The 15,579-nt window shown below is 43.7% G+C and overlaps 1 protein-coding gene across 8 annotated transcripts in view; it reads right to left on the minus strand.

The window, feature by feature from the left end:
* Positions 1-15,306, minus strand: part of LOC148011260 (cyclin-H1-1-like) — a 97,204-nt gene extending 81,898 nt beyond the window's left edge. For 7 of the 8 annotated variants that reach the window (XR_015689382.1, XR_015689381.1, XR_015689379.1 and 4 more), the window contains exons 1-2: positions 15,174-15,306; positions 14,827-15,048 (exon numbers count right to left, since the gene is read on the minus strand). The gene's annotated coding sequence lies outside the window, so the exon portion shown is untranslated. The other variant, XM_087670768.1, reaches the window with a different exon arrangement.
* Between the last annotated feature and the right edge of the window lie 273 nt (positions 15,307-15,579).

Consider the following 15,579-nt stretch of genomic DNA (forward strand, 5'->3'; position numbering starts at 1 on the left):
GGTTCAGATGCGGACCTTGTCCGTGAACAAGTCTTCTTCGTTGCGCGAGCACATCAACAAGCTTAGACAGCTTCAGATGCAGGTTCAAAATGCGGGGAAGCCGATTTCCTCCGAAGACATGGCGATCACACTCTTATCCCAGTTGCCACTACGATTCGGTAATTTCTACTCCGCTCTTATTGCTTCGGGGCGGGAGTCCACTCTTCGGTGGGAAGAGTTGGTCCCTATGGTCTTGGACCAAGAGGAACAACTTAAGGGACAGAATGCTTCCAAGTCAGAGGCATTGACAGGTCAAGCCTCTCAGAAGAAGGGGAAGGACCAAAAGAAGAAGAAGGGGGATAACAAGTCAAAGAAGGACAAGGACAAGGACAAAGAATCCACATGCCATATTTGTGGAAAGACTGGCCATTGGAAGAAGGATTGCCCTGACAAAGACAAGAAGGACACCAATAAGAAGGACACGAAGGATTCTCGAGCGGTGGTTGCACCCTCATCAGCTGCATTTCTTCATCTAGCTGTCATTGAGGACTCTTCACCGAATGCTTTTGATGCTGGGATGACGGCTCCCCAGACTCGAGAGTGGATCGTTGATAGTGGTGCCTCCCGGCACATGACTCCTTCATCAGATGGTGTTGCCCAATTGCAGCCCTCGCGTGGGCAGATTCTCATTGGAGATAGCTCTTCAGTGTCTATTGCAGGACGGGATAAGATGCAGCTTATTCCAGATGGACGTGGTGGTACCCATACCTCAAAGGTCTTGCATGTACCAGGTTTAGGGTATCATCTACTGTCAGTTCATAAGATTTGCTCCCTTGGACTTTTGGTGGAGTTTGACAGTGATTTGGTGGGAGTCCTTGATCGTGGGTCAAGGCAGATTCTATCATCCGGATATGAGGAGAACAGCATCTATAAATTGAAGTCTTCCACCACCCTCTCTACTCTTCTTCTTACCTCTCACACACAGTCAGAGTTATGGCATGCTCGGTTTGGTCACCTCAACTATGATTATCTTCGGAGGGCGTCATGTGGACAGCTTGTTCGAGGGTTGCTGGATATAGTGGTGATCCAGTAGCCATGCGTCTCCTGCATTCGTGGGAAGCAGCATAGGAATGCCATTCCTCATCAAGCTTCGCGGCGGTCTACTTCACCGATGGAGCTTGTATCTACGGATCTTTGTGGCCCTATGAGGAACGAGTCCTTGCGAGGGAGCTCGTACTTCATGTTGATCGTAGATGACTACAGCAGGATGACATGGCCTATTTCTTGGCATTGAAGTCAGAAGCTTTCTCCCACTTCAAGGATTGGCTTCTCTTTGAGGAGAATCGATCAGACCGGAGATTGAAGACCTTGCGATCCGACAAGGGTGGTCAATTTGTTTCTAATGAGTTTGCTCGTTTTTGTGCAGATAAAGGTATTCACCAGGAGTTTGCTAATACCAACACTCCTCAAGAAAATGGCATTCTTGAACGGAAAAACCGCAGTGTGATCGAGAAAATGGCACGCACCATGATGGAGCACAGACAGACACCTCAGTTTCTGTGGGCCGAGACTGTGGCTACTGCAGTCCACATCCTTAATCAATCCCCCACTTCGGCCGTTGATGGGATGACACCTTTTGAGGCTTACTTTGGGACTAAGCCCGATGTTTCTTATTTTCGGGTCTTTGGGTGTGATGCCTATGTTCACATTCCCAAGGCTCACCGTGATAAATTTGAAGCAGCTTCCCAAAGACAGGTATTTGTTGGCTACAGCTCCCAATCCCAAGGCTATCGATTGTATGATCCTGTCAAGCCGGATGTGTACACTAGTTGAGATGTGCAGTTTGTGGAGGTTCCGGCCATATCAACGGGTGAGGAGCATCCCGTTCTTGGAGATCCAGGGGAGAGTTGGACTCCTGCTACAGTTCCTTTGGAGCCCGTGCCTTTTGATTCCGATTCTGTTTCTGACACAGAGTCTACTGTTCCACCGGTCACCCCCGAGGAGTTACCACCAGTGGATATCCCAGAGTCTTCAGCTGATGGAGAGAGACGAGGGGAGATCCGGCCTCCTCGTTGGGCCCGTGACACACTCCGTGATTCAGGGATCGAGGGGGTTCCTGAGGAGTGGGGACCGCAGGATGGTCCACGGCGGTCACAGAGGCACCAGGCACATTCTACGGAGCTTGTTTGCTCTAACTATTGTTTGATGACCCGTGTTATGCAGGATCGAGAGCCCACCTCTGTGAAGGAGGCTTTACAGTCCGCACCATGGAAGAAAGCTATGGAAGCCGAGTTGGAGGCTATTGAGAGGAATGGCACTTGGTCACTTGTGCCACGCCCCCCGAATAAGAAGGTGATTGACGTCAAATGGGTCTTCAAGACCAAATACCTTAGCGATGGTTCTTTGGACAAGCACAAGGCTCGCCTTGTTGCTAAAGGTTTTGCACAGTGCCCAGGGATTGATTGTCATGATACTTTTGCCCCCACTACTCGTATGGCGACTATTCGAGCTGTTCTTGCCTTGGCTGGCCATAGGCGATGGCTTGTCTACCAGTTGGGTGTGAAGTCAGCCTTCCTCAATGGTGATTTGAAGGAGGAGATCTATGTCGAGCAGCCTCCTGGCTTTGGATCTTCAGATGGGAAAGTCTACATGTTGAAAAAGGCCTTGTATGACCTCAAGCAGGCTCCGCGTGCATGGAACGAGAAGATTGATTCGTTACTTCAGTCACAGTAGGAATATCGGCGTTCAAAGGCCGATCCGCAGCTTTATGTTCACACTTCCGAGCATGGTTGTGTGCTTTTCGTGTTGTATGTTGATGATTTAATTGTCACAGGTGATCATGCACAGCAGGTCCAAGAGACGAAGTCAGCTTTACATCGGACGTTCGAGAAGACGGACTTGGGTATTCTCCATTTCTTTTTGGGCCATGAGATTTATCAATCTCAGAGGGGGATCTTCATCTCTCAGCAGAGATATGTACAAGAGCTCTTGGTTTCTTTTGCGATGGAGGATTGTCGGACCCTTTCTACTCCTATGGATCCGAACTGGAAGGCCACTTCCCATTGAGCTTCTCCCATGGCGGATGCTTCCCGCTATCGTCAGTTGATTGGATCATTGATTTGGCTCCTCAACACTCATGTTGATCTTTGTTTTGCTGTTGGGCTCTTGGCAGGGTTTATGAGTGAACCTCAGACGGTGCATTGGCAGGCTGCTCAGAGGATACTTCGGTATTCAAGGGGGATATCTGATTTAGGGATTCATTATCCAGCAGGCACAAATGATTCGGATCTTATACTTGCAGGTTGGAGCGACTCGGATTGGGCCGGTGATGTGGACCACAGGCGGTCTACTACAGGTTACTGTTTTACCTTGGGTGCAGGTGTTATCTCATGGAGTAGCAAGAAGCAGCCCACGGTAGCCCTTTCGTCTACTGAGGCGGAGTATCGGGCCGCGTCTTCCACCACATGTGAGGCCGTGTGCCTTCGGAGATTGTTGGAGGAGCTTGGTTGCCCCCAGACTCATCCTACTTTGCTGCAATGTGACAATGAGAGTTGCATTGCCTTGGCACGGAATCCTGTTTTTCATGCCCGGACGAAGCACATAGAGATCCAATACCACTTCATCCGAGAGAAGCTTCTGGATGAGACCATCACTATGGAGTACTACAAGACGGAGGACAATCTTGCAGATTAGTTTACGAAGGCACTTCCCCAAGCTCTACTTCGGAGACATTCCAGATCCCTCAGGCCTCTGCCCTGCCCAGGCTCTGAGAGGGGATGTTAGCAGTCAGAGACCCTGTCCAGGTGCAGTCGGACAGTTACTGTCCAGGTGCAGTCGGGCTGCCACGTGGCACTTCAACCTGTCCTGTCAGTCGGCTGCATTGACAGGTCTTTTCTGGCGCCCAGATTCTGGCTATTTATAGCTGAGTTTTTCAGTAGTCTCCCACACTTTTCTACTCGCAGATTACAGACTAGTGGCACGCGCAGATTCCGTCTCTATTCGCAGATTTCTGACAGGAGACAGTGCAAACTGCAGCGGACTTCGAGGTGAACAGCAGGTTGCATCGTCGAGGTGGAGACACGCAGTCCAGCGCACTGTGCCCGTGTACATATCTGCATATCTTTGTATACAGCACACTTTATACAGCGGATCTTCATCTTCCACTCTCTTTCTCTCTCTTCTCTCTTCTCTCTCTCTCAGTCCTACGCTTCCGCACTGCTGCACTCTGACAGCTATATCCACAAATATATGGTTGCTGGATATCAAACTCATCTCCCAGCCATAAAGCCAAATGGGCTCACCTTGGAGCTTGGGAACTAGCAACAAACTGGGTCACGACCACGTACTAAGAGCCGGTGTCCCATACCACCAGTCTAGACTATCCAAATGTACAGACATGTCGGCCTACAAACCAAGAGTCCAAGAGTCGTGATCACACAATGATGTGCACAATAGGGCCCTGAGTCCAAGAAATAAGCCTTAGCTGCCCTAACCTTGAAGTGTCCTTAGTACATTTGTACTTGGTCACTTCATGACCATTTTGACCAACGCTACTAGTACCCATCTAAATCTCTAAGGAGGTAACTCTTCCCTCCTTATAAACGATTGTTGTCCTTAGCAATATCCTCATGAATGAAGTGGGGAAAACGACTCTTCAATGAACATACTAACTTCCCAGTAACCTCCGCCCCTGAGCAGTTCTTCCACTTGACCAAAAAACTTAAGATAAACAGTCCAAGGGGATTATTCAATCCCATGATCAAGAAAACTGATTCAATTTGAGTGAAATGTATCCTCAATCTACAAGACTTCCTTAATTGGAACTATCAATTCACCTTTGCCCTAGTCATTCTTTCAAACAACTCACGTGGGGCACTGCTCAAGCACTTCCAAATTATTCTAAGCAATCCTCCCATTGCCATAGCCTACAACTTTGATAAATATCAATATAAAGTGAATGTAAATGCATTGAGGTATCTTCTTCTTTTGGAAAAAGAAGAAGAGAACAATACAAATAATTGTTGAGCTAAATTATCATTAGCCTTAATTAAATAGCCCCAAAACTCAAGTTAAGTAGTGAATCTTAACCATTTATTTTAAACAAACGCGATTCAAGAGAGTTTCATCGTCCCACATGTAAACCCTAATTTAGGAGGCCCCAAACTTTCTATAAATAGATAGCTTACCCTTCCACTCGCTCTAATCTCGTTTTTGCATATTTCAAGTGCTAGAGCTTCCCTGTCCACACCCCGTTCATGGAGGGCAATCTAGGGTTGCGTTTCAATCTATTGTTGTTGTTTAAACTGCCACATCATCTTCAACTTGTTGCATTGCAAATTTTCTCTCTTCTTTGCCCATCTGATACAAATCCAGCATCTACACTACTACATTTACTGTTGTCAGACGTTTTCGGAGGCTACCTTGCTACATTTCGAGATTCGTCAAAGTATGACACTCTCCAACTCATTACCTCTACCTCAATCCTTGAGACACGAGAGTTGCGAGGTTCAGTATCATTCACTACATAGTGTGTGTGTTGCATGAGCATTGTATTATTCAGATTCATCCATTTCAAATTATTCATTGTGTTCATTGTCTCAAGTTACCCTAACCCTAATTATGTTCTCTTATCAATTTGTGCTTTAGCCTTTGTCATACGATTGTAGTTTTGTTTCTGTGTTGGGGCATTTCTTTACATGGTATCAAAGCTAGGTAGTCTCCAAAGAAACCTAGGCCTTTCATTTGAAAGCTCTACGCAAAAGCAAGAACAACAAGAGGGAAAGATAACTTCAAACACTGCATCACCACTTCATTCTCCCGAGCCAAATCCATCAAGAAACAAGGAGTGGGTCTCACAACTTGCTTTGCAAAGTTTCAACGTGGCCAAAGAAACATCGTAGTACCATGGAGTCCAAAGATCCTATGAGATCTCATGAGCTAAGTACAACATCATCCTCATGTATCGGGCTCAACAACTTCCTAAAAAAGGTAAATTTCAGTTTTCAACTTTTCCCTTTAGATTCAGTGCACCAATCTAATGATTTTACAAGAAGGATGAAAGCTCCACATGGGATTGGCCATCCTGCTATGAAAACAAGCATCGAGTACAAACCATCCATCTCTCTTCCATCTATATCCACAGCATTCATTTCTTTACCTCTCTAATCTATGCCATTCAAATCTCTACCCTCATTTACTCTTATGCTAGATACGCAATTTCATACTTCTCAATCCTTTGATTCTACTTCCTCTTTTCCGCAAGATTTTGTTGATTCTCATAAAAGAAGGAACCATGCAGTCAAGATATTGATTCATTAGTTTCAAAGAACACTTTTGTTTTTGAACTCTAAGAGAGATAAAGAGTACAAAAGGTTAATTCCTCCACCTATAAGTTTTCCCTTTTCTTTTTCTTTCGTTTCTTCATCTCAAGGTCATTTTGAAGGTGAATAGTCACTTTCTTCATTTCAATTCAATATATTTAATGGACAAAAGAAATCTAAAACATTTCCCATATTTGCATTCATAAATCCACTTAATCTCCCATCCATCCCTCCCTCTTCTTTCATTGAACCTTCATTCACATATCCATTAAGTGCATCTCACATATCATCACACATCACATCGGGGGGTTGTCACGGGGACGTGAAATTTTGAGATGCTTTAATCTTGCTAGTAACATTTGATTAAGTTATTAACCAAATGTGCAAGGTTGTTTAGCACATGTGATGCACATGGCAGTTATTTCATGGGAACGAGCCAAGGACCTCGAGGATACTGTGGGTGTTAAAGGCAAAAGTTGTGTTAAGTTATGCCAACTAGGTTTTGGTCGTCATTTGGTGCCGGGATGGACCCTAGGATAATTGTTTGGAATTAAGTGTCAGTGATGACACTAGGGACTAGCATTAATTAATTAATGCTAGTCTAAGGGTCAACAGAAGTTGGGAACCACTCCAAGTTGCAAATGGCCTAGCCAATGTCATTACAGATGGGCATGTTTAATTTTGGGCAGGGTCAAAAGGGCTGAAATTAATTTTAAGAATTAATTAATTTTGAAAATTTAATTTAATGGCTGAAAATTAATTTTGAAAAATTAATTTAATGGCTGAAAATGCATTAGGAAGGCTGCCACTTGGCAAAACTTTCCCATGCAACTAGGGAGAAGGCTGTTGAAGGGTGGTGGAAGCTGAATGGCAGCCGTTCGGAGCTTGGTAGAGGGAGAGGAGGTGATCAGGTTTGGCTCTGAGGGGCGACGACGACTGTTCGCGCGCCGCGACAGGACAGGGGGACAGCAGGATTTCTCTTCCGCCTCAAGAGAGGCCGCGATAGAAGAGGAGGGCTCGCCAGCCAAGCTGGTGTTTTACCCCCCCCCCCCCCCCCCCGAACCTATTGGTGCCATCAGATTCGTCATCAGAGCAACAAATCAAAAGATACATTTCAACTGATTTTCTCTCTTTCTACAGCATTCTCTCATCTCCTCCAGTCTATGCTCACACATTCTCAGCAATTCTCAGCCACTCGTAGCAAAGTACAGCCAAATTTGGTGGACAACAAAGAGTTTACTGCTGTAAACCCTAAATTACAGCAGTAATTAGGGTTTAGCAGCCACCTTGGGACCCGTGCCATCAGTCAAAGGCATTGTGCACTGAAATCAGCACCGGAAATTCGTGGAATTGTGAGGATTTCAGATGCCAGCCCATCTATTGTGAATTTAGGGCAGCATTTGACTAGTTGGGGTTCCATTAGAGCAAGTCCTAGGTGAAAATCAAGAGGTAATTTGCCCGAATGCTTTGCTGATTATTGGAACAGCAAGGGGCTTTTGAATCAGCCAAGGAGATCGTGAAATCTCGGCTTGTAATTTATCCATCAGAAATTGAAATTAAAGAAATACCAAAAGGGGCGCCAGTTTTTGGAGCCAACAGGGTGTCCACTGTCCAAGTTTATGAAGGTAAAGTGAGCATTTCGGTTTATGTTCATTTGCTGATTGCTATAATTAAGTGCTTAATCAGGTTAAACCACCCTATCGGAGAAGTAAGGCTGGTTTCAAGGGTCCACCTCCACCTCCACCTCCACCGGCACCTTATGGAAACATTCATATTCTAGTGTCTCCGCATCAATCAACATCCATTGGACACTTACAACCTGTTTCTGCCTATCCACCTTCTCCTCTTCCTCCTCCTTATCCACACTATCCTACTTACCCCACCTATCAAACACCTTATGGTTCTTCCTCATCATCAATCAAGCATGCCTTCATTGACAAGACTCATTTTTAGGGGTCAAACTACACTACTTGGTCCAATCTAATGAGACATTCTTGACTCCCACAACCTATGGGATATTCTAGAAGGGTTGGAAAACCAACCCAATTCCACACTTGTTTCATACAAGGTTGTCTGCTCGTGGAAGGCTAGAAATACCTCCGCTATTGTCAAGTTGTGCGAGACTTATTACATGAGTTTCATTCTCAGCTTTAGCATTTTGACTTAGCACAAAGCATTGGACACACTTGACTGACCACTATGCGGCTCAAGATGGGACCCGTCACATAAATCTTAACCATAAGCTTCAAAACTTTGAAAATTGCTCATCGAGATGACTTGAAAGTCAAGTTGGTTGAGTATCAGCAATCACCAAGTTCTCTACCACGAGAGATCCCAAGTCCTCTAATGATCAAGTCACATTATTCCTTAACAAGCTACCACAAAAATACTTCCACTTTGTGCAACAGGTGATCTCACAACCCTCTATAGCTACATTCTATGAATTTGAGTAGCAGCTAATGTGTTACACTTGGTTGTTCAATCAATTTCATGGTATGACTTCCACATAGGAGGCTCTCATTACTCCTTCTCAAAAGGGGCAGCAGGAGAAGGAAGGGCAAGCAAACTCAAAACTCCAATCAAAATTGGAAAAGCAAACTCAAAACCAAAACCAAGCTCGCCAGACCCAAGGGAATCCCCAATCCTCTCTAAAACCTGAGTAGCAAAATGTGCCTAAGAAGAATAGGTATTGTCGGCATTGTTAAAAGACTCCCCACTTTGACACAATGGGTATCAGTCACAAAGACCAATAGCCACAGCACCAAAGCCCAAGACTCAAACCCCCACCCCTCAAACAGGCAATCCCCAGCAAGGGAGACACGGCAATGACAACTCTCAACAGGAGCAGTGACAAAGCCAAACCCACACTGCCAGCAGTCAACCATCACAGTCAACATCGGTCTAAACGCCAATGCTTGACTAGTCTATAGAGACCCACATCGTCTCCTTAGAGATATTTGAGGATGTGAGTCTCGTCTATATCTACGAGTTGCCTCTCAATGAGGCGACTACAAAGGCTCACTCGTCACAACCGAGCACTTCTACTACTCCTTGGATTGTGTGTAGTGAAGCTACTCATAATATGATCCCCATCTCGAACATTTTTATCTCCCGAGCCCCTACAACTTGGATAGTCCGCGTTAAGAACAACTCGTTGTTCAAGATTCAAGCTCACAATTGCACCCAATTTGCCACTAACTAGGGCTTGGATCTCACCGCACTAGATGTATACTATGTCCCCCAGCTTGGGTTATCCATTTGGCAATTTTGTTGACTTGGGACCACTAGTTTTCTTTACAGCTACCACAATCGAGGTCCTTGACTCTCAAAATAGTTTAATAATTTCTCGTGGCGAGACACAACCTAGCGACCTATACCAGGTGACCTAGTTCCTTTCCAAGCCGACAGCCAAGACTTAGTTCCATTGCTTCTAGGCTTTAGCCGCTTCACACGAGCCCACGAACAATGAGCATCTTTGGCATTTTTCCTTGGGACAACTTGGATACGACTCTCTTTGTGAGTTATTGCGTCCACGGATAGTTGAGGACCTTCCACGCCTGAAGCTATCTTGAGACATCTATAAAGCATGTCAACTCATGAAGCAACATCATATCTCATTTCCTCAACAAACCACACATAGAGCTGGGCCGCATCTTAGATTGATTCATGTTGATCTTTGTGGACCGACATCCATTGCCACCTTGAACAATGCACTGTACTTTTTTATCATGGATGATCATTTTAGATACATGTGGGTGTATTTTCTCAAACATAAGTTCAACACATTTACATATATCTCTACTTGGGTGCTACTGATTTATAACTAGACTTGTCATCATGTAGGATGCATGAGTGATAGTGGTGGCGAGTTTACCTTCCAGGAGTTTTTCAAGTTTCTACAAGAGCATGGTATCTCTCACCAACTTACATCCACCAACTCCTCATCTCAAAAATAGAGTCATAAAGTGTAGGACCCGAACCATCATGAATATGGCACACTCTATGCTATTCGTAGCAAAACTTTCTAAGTATCTTTGGGTTGAGGCTGTTAACACGTCAGTATACATCCTCAACCGGTGTCCATTTGTGGCTCTCTCTCAAAGGACTCTGTATGAGGCATCTTTTGGCTCTTAATCTATAGTTTTCCACTTTAGGGTCCTTGGGAGTCACGTGTACACGCACATGCTTGATAATAAGATAGGAAAGCTCACTTTCTCAATTGATCTCCTTATTTCTGCAAGTTACTCCTTTGAAGCAAAGGCCTATCATTTGTTCAATCCTCGAACAAACAAGGTAAACGTTAGGAGAGAGATAGTTTTTAATGAGAAGGATTTGTACAATCTTCTGCATTGGACTCCAAGCTGATTCCTCCACATATACTATCGGAGATAGTACCTTCTAAGCCGGATCTGTTGCCCACTCCTGACCATTCCGCAAAATCTTCAGTCCCCACGTCCCCCTCTATGAGACCTATTACCTCGTTGGTACCAACTAACCATGAGGGATTCAAAGATCCTTTCACCACATTCCACTCCAGAGAGCCCTAGAAGATCTAGCCATCTTGCACCTCAAGATTTATTTGCGTCATTATTTACAGCTGATTACATAGCACATTCTAAGCCAAATAGTTAACAAGAGGCTCTTTCGCACCCTCAATGGTGAGAGGCCATGGAGAAGGTGCTTAGAGAGTATTGACCAAAATGAGACTTCGACCTTGCTCGATCATGAGTCACAAGAAAGTCATTAGGACGAAGTAAAGTTTTAGCACCAAGCTAAAGACTATCGAGACTTGTAACAAGTACAAGGCTTACCTTTTTGTGCAAGGGTTTCGACAAAAGCAAGGTATTTACTACGAAGAAACCTTGAATCCTACTACATAGTTGATATCTTTTTGTCTATTGGTTGCACTAGTTGTTCACAGCAATTATCCAATCTATCAAATGGATATCAAAAGTGCCTTTTTGAGCCCTTATTTGAAAGAGAGTCTACATGAAGTAACCACCTATATTTTCTTCTACTAACCAAAAAGATAAGGTCTTTCGCTTGCAGAACACTCTTTATGGGCTAAAGCAAGCACCGCAATCTTGGTTCCAAACGATAGATGAGTTCCTTCGAACTCACAGATACCATTCTACCTCTTATAACCTAAGCTTATATATTCATATCACTTTCAAGGGGGTCATCTATATCCTACTGTATATAGCAATCGATTCATCATTGGTTCAAATTCACCTCCTAGAGTAGAAATGAAGGTCAAGCTCTCTGCTACATTTGAGATGTCAGTTTGGTGGATCAATAGTATCAAGATCAAACATCGCTTGTGGCCACATCTCTCGATCCAACTATCCACTTATCTAAGGATATCTTAGATCAGAAGTCCTTTGATCAATATATCTATAGATCTGTGGTAGAAAAGCTTCTTTGGTTTATTGATTCTAGACCAAATTTAGCATACCTAGTTAGTTTGCTCAATCAATATTTCACAACACCTAGGATGTCACATTGGATTGCATGTCTTCATATTTAGAGATATTTAAGGTATGCCTATTTTTATGAGCTAACTAATGGTTCTCATTTATATTTCCAGGAGTACACTAATTCTGATTGGGCAAGAGATCCTGACATCCAACGTTCCCATGGTGGTTACCCCTTTACCTTGGGTACGGCTCCCATTTCTTAGCCCAGCCACCCCCCTATAAAAAACTCGAAGCCCGCTTCGAGTTGTGGCAGTAGTAAGAGTTTTCTTATATACAAGGAGAAGCTCAATACTCATACCTAAATTCAAAAAAGTGAATATAACTATAAGAATGCCCCTACTTAGATATGCACTCAAGTGAAGCCACGCCGCGATGCCACCACCCCAATAGGTCTACCAATGCTAAAGTGTGGTGTCGGCGTCGCAATCTACTTGATTTGGTGGGCTCTTGCTAGCCGGATCATCCTTTGAAGCATTGCTAGAGGAGGCCGTAGTGATGTATCAAAAGGCTACATACCTCTTTGCTCTCCTTACCCCATAAGTAGAAGACGGTGGTGGCTTCCACAAATGAGACAGATTATGGCTCTTTGATGGTACCACCAAGGCCATGTATTTGAGAAGCTTACTACATTTCAATTTCCAAGGGATGCACCAACTATCATTTACTAAGACAACTAGAGTGCGATTGCACTAGCTAGTAGCCTAATTATCATACCTCGGATGTAGCATGTTGATATATATTTCCACTTCGCCAAAGAGTATTGAGCTAGGCACTATTCGCCTAGAGTGTATGCCTTCATCACATAACTTTGCAAACATATTGACCAAGGCGGCGGTCAATAAGCCAATGCTTCAATATGTACTACCTAGGATCGGCTTGGATACATCCTCCCCTACTTTTTCAAATTGACGGGAAGAGGTCTCTCTAGCTTTTCCTTCCAATTTGAGAGGGGGTGACTTTCTTCTCTTGATGGTGACACGTGTTGTTTAATATTTTTTATTCAAACATTATCATCAGGATGACCATGATTGTAAAAGGGCGCTTAGATAAGTGAACAAGTCTCCTACAAGGGCATTGTCCAAGTCGCACCATTGCGTCGCATTTTGCATAAGCATGATCACCCCTTCATTGCCTCTACATAACTCTAGTGCTTTTATATTTTGTTCTTATAAACATACATCTATGCGCATTTATCGCTTTTCAATCTTTAGAGTAGACAACTCTAGATCCACTGTATTCGTGGCATTATACATAGCAATCTTTGAGGCAATCTCCCTTGCTTGCTTTTTTTTTTTTTTTGCCTCTCCACCTATCCATCATACCTACTTCACCCACGTAGCCTATTCCCTTTGTCATCAACACTCAATAGTGGTAGAGATAGTCTTGTTTGTAAAGGTCATGGGAGTAACCATAGCTTTCTCCCTTTTAAACATTGTTACTTAATCAACTGAAAATCTTTTAAAAACCCTCACTTAATGATAAATCTTTTGAAAGAAAACAAAACAAAACCCACAAAAAAGAGAGAGATAGTCCATTGTGTTTCCATCCGCCTTTGTCGGACTTAGTAGGCCACTAGATAGCCGACAAGCACCCTTTGTCTGATGTTATGTCCTCTCTAAGGTGAACACTTAGGCTCCCTTTTTAAGATAACCATCGTCTATGTGGTCTTGGTAGGTCACTAAACAGTCAATGTGCACCTTTTGCGCAATGTCTTGGCTACTTTTGGATGAGACACCTTGGAGAAAATAAAAAGCAAAGGGCTTAAGCTTGTTTACAATTCGTTTTTTATTCTAATTTTGGGCCTGATATAGTGTGTTGAGCTAAGTTATCATTAGCCTTACTTAAACAACCTCAAAACTCAAGTTAATTAATGAATTTTAACCATTTCTTTTAAACGGATGCGGTCCGAGAGAGTTTCAATGTCCCATATATATACCCTAATTTGAAAGGCCCAAACCTTCTATAAATAGACAATTTGTCCTCTCACTCAAACTAATCCCGTTTTTACATGTTTCAAATGCTAGAGCTTTGTTGTCCACACCTCTTCGTGGAGGAGATCTCAACCAAAAGCTACCCCACACTGACTGCACTCTCCTGGCGTTTGTTTCCAACCTTTACCTTGCCATCCACACCTTCCACTTCTACTAGCCATTGTTGACTATCTCTAGAAGGCTGCATTTACAGCCTGGTGGCTTGTTCTAGACTGCATTTGATGCATCTACTACATCGTCTACAGTTGGCAACCATCTTTTAGGTCTGCGTTTTGATATGCAATTGCTATTCAGATTGCCACATCATCAATTTTGCATATTTGCTATCATTTGCTTGCCACATCATCATCAGCCTGGTGCATTGCAAATGTTCTCTCTCCTCTGCCTATCTGACATAGATTCGACATCTGCACTATTGTGTTTGTTGTCACTACATGTCTTCAAAGGATGCCCTAATGCATTTTGAGATCCATCAAAGTACGGCACACTCTCCAACTCATTACTTCTGCCTCAATCCTCAAGACACAAAAATTTGAGGTTTAGTATTCATTCACCATATAGTGTGCTACTACATAAGCATTGTATTATTCAAATTCATTCATTCCAGATTATTTACTATGCTCATTGTCTCTAAGTTACCCTAACCCTAACTGTGTTCAGTTATCGATTTGTGCTGTGTGGTAAGATTGTATTTGTGTTTTCCATGTTAGGGCATTTCTTTACAATGACAACAAAGAAGAATAGCATGTTTGTTGCCCCTATCCCCGGTTGAAAGAGATGCATATAATTAATTTCTCTGAGAACATTGGAATCTGCTAGCTGAGTCAACCATAGCTGATCTTCGCATTTACCGTGTGCATAATGCATGAGAGCACTACCCTCAAGTCGAGCCATTGCCCTTGGCCACGCAGACCTCCTACTCCCCCCCACCATATCCACCGTCATGTATTTTTCCCATGCATATAAGATCACAAGCAAATTTTGAAGTCATGAAGCTAAAGCGGTAGCTGAAGTCGACAGCGTCGAGACAAAAAAAAGCACCAGAGAAGAGAAGCCTACCACCAATCCCAAAATAGGTAAGTCTTCAAAGCACACGATCGCTCTGTTTGCTTGCTTGGAGCTCGATTCTAACAGGGATGACGCTTGCAAGGATGATCAACTGGTCTCGTCATAAAAATTCTTTATCTGTCTTCACGTCAAATCGCAAAAATCAGCTCATCTTATAATTGACGTTGATGCGACCTCAGACAGGAGGACGTGAAATTCTCCAGAACTGAAGCTCTGCAATGGAAACGATAACGGCGATAATCAGCGCGAGCCTGTCAAGAACTAAGAAAGGACACAATGGACGTAAAGTTGTCTGAGGGAGAGGTGCAGATGAAGTAAGGGTTTCCCTGTCTGTGTACCCCGTGTTCTGCTGCAATGAACTCGTCGCTGCAATGACCGAAGCTTCAAGGGACTCAATACCAGTGGAATGGGAACACCAGCTTAAAACAACAAAAACGTTGCACAAAGATAGCCCAAAACCCTCGATTGTTTGTTGGTTTGGCACCTAAACAAGGTACAATATGTGTTTGTTGGTTTGGCACCTAAACAAGGGTGCACTATTGTTACTTGTACACAAGAGCATTGCCCTTCCATTTTGTTTCGACCGTTTTTGAACAGGTAGGACGATGTGACTGCATCTCTCGACTTATGAAAATGAAATGAAAACAACTAATGATATCGATGTTCATATTCCTAGGGGCTGCCAACATAGTCTAATATCATGTACCAAGAAAATGATAAATAGCTCTCTATGAAAATGTTGCA

This window comes from Lygodium microphyllum, chromosome 28, assembly GCF_053477565.2.
Source record: "Lygodium microphyllum isolate KBCC chromosome 28, Lygodium_microphyllum_v1.1.10, whole genome shotgun sequence".
NCBI lineage: Eukaryota > Viridiplantae > Streptophyta > Polypodiopsida > Schizaeales > Lygodiaceae > Lygodium > Lygodium microphyllum.